This window comes from Impatiens glandulifera, chromosome 5 (assembly GCF_907164915.1).
Source record: "Impatiens glandulifera chromosome 5, dImpGla2.1, whole genome shotgun sequence".
In the NCBI taxonomy this organism is placed as follows: Eukaryota; Viridiplantae; Streptophyta; class Magnoliopsida; order Ericales; family Balsaminaceae; genus Impatiens; species Impatiens glandulifera.
The window spans coordinates 1365140-1367025 of NC_061866.1; the positions used below are offsets into that span (position 1 = coordinate 1365140).

A 1886-nucleotide genomic window follows, 5' to 3' on the forward strand; every position below is an offset into this window, starting at 1 on the left:
TTTAATAAATTGAGATTTAATTAATACAATAATTAACCCAATTAATTATCTAATTTTGATTTGACCTTGATTTTGATTATTTTGAATTTATTTATTCAAAATAATTATTTAATATTTATAAATTGGGGATGTAAAATTTTAGTGTTAACAAATATATTCTAACAATCATATCATACATTCATAAGTATTTTTCCTTTTTTACTATTTGTATTCACAAGCATTATTTTCTCTTCACAATTTCTCTCACTTGTTCATAAAAATTATTTATTATTTCTCTCACTTATTCATATACACTTTTCCCTTTTTTGTCTCTTCATTTTTTTATTTCTTTCGATAATTAGTAAACTTGAGTTACTCAACCAACTCTTTTGTTGAATATGTATGAAAATAAATTTTGGTTTGAGTTTGAACTCGAGCTTGAAAAATTAATTTTAGTTCAAATTTTTCGAGTAGAGTCTATAGATAAATAGTCGAGTTCAAATTTGTTGAGTCGAGGCTATAGTCTATAGATAAATAGTCGAGTCGAGGCTATAGTCTATAGATCAATAGTCGAGATTAAATTTATAAACTCGTTCGAACTTGAGTTGAGCTAAACTCGGCTCATTTGCAGCCCTAGATATCTTTAAACTTTTTTAGAATGCCATATTATTTAGTACATAAAATTGTTTGGACAATTTTTCTAAAAAAAGAATAAAAATTTTTATTATATGCGTCTGCCGGGAGTCGAACCCGGGTCTATTGCTTGGAAGGCAATTATCCTAACCGTTGGACTACAAACGCTAACATGTTTCAAAATATTTAAATATTAACCATTAAGATTATTAATGAATATTTGCCCACAACCATTTTGAGAATGTAATCTTATCCCCTACTATCAAAATGAATATTATGTGTGAGATTCTATTTACATATTTTTCCAATACAATGATCCACTATTTAAAATCAATTTTGTGAAAATGTTTTTTATACGTAGTCCCACTCAAATTTATTATTTTAAAGGCAATTATTCTATCATTAAAAAAGTTGATGTTAATAAAATATTTAAAATATTTCTGGAAAGAAAGAGAAAATCTCTCGAGATTTTTAAGGAAGCGCGATCGGGCGGCACGATAGGAACATCCACAACAAGGTTGGTATATGCGACACGATATTATGTTGAGTCAAAAGTCATAAAATTAGTACCCAAATTAGCATTAATCAAAGGAAACGCGATCGACACATACAACACGAAATGATCGGCACGGGCGACACAATAGACACAGGCGACACAACCCGATCTGCACGGACGACACGATATTGTCTAGCGCCTTGGCTTTGCCGGTTGTTTATGAGTTTTTTGGCTGCTTTTGGGGGATCTGTTGATTGCCGTCTACTGTGCAGTTTGCTCCTCAATCTAGCTGGCATGGGTTGGGGGGCTTTTGTTGACTCCTCTGTTGTGATCTACTGCTGTAGATGACTGTTTTTGATTTCTGTTGCAGGTCTGAATTGTTGTTGGTTGTTAAGGCATTTGGTTGTCTGCTACGCAGGCTGAGCCACAATGAGCCTACGCCCGATCAGCCTCCGCTCGACCAGCCTCCTAAACTTACCTAAAAGTACAAGGAAAAATAAAGAGAGTTTATAGAAATTGGCTAAAGGGCTGCCACTTCTTCTAGTTGTCCGACCGGACACAACGCTACTGATGCAGATGACACTTCCTTCAATCCAACTGTTGCATCGATCAGTCACATGGCTGGTCTATCAAACGATCGCGCCCGTCTCTTAAACGGCCATGATGCCCCTCTCTGACCGGTCATGTAGCCTCCACCCCAACCGACCTGGCTGATGTAAACCAAACAAGTAGCGCTACTCCTTCGACAAGTCACCAGTCACGATGTTGTTTTTCTAGA

The 1886-nt window shown here is 35.1% G+C and overlaps 1 non-coding gene across 1 annotated transcript; it reads right to left on the reverse strand.

The window, feature by feature from the left end:
- Window positions 1-708: 708 nt before the first annotated feature.
- Window positions 709-780, reverse strand: TRNAG-UCC. The gene has a single exon. It is a non-coding gene; the product is annotated as a tRNA-Gly (tRNA).
- Between the last annotated feature and the right edge of the window lie 1106 nt (window positions 781-1886).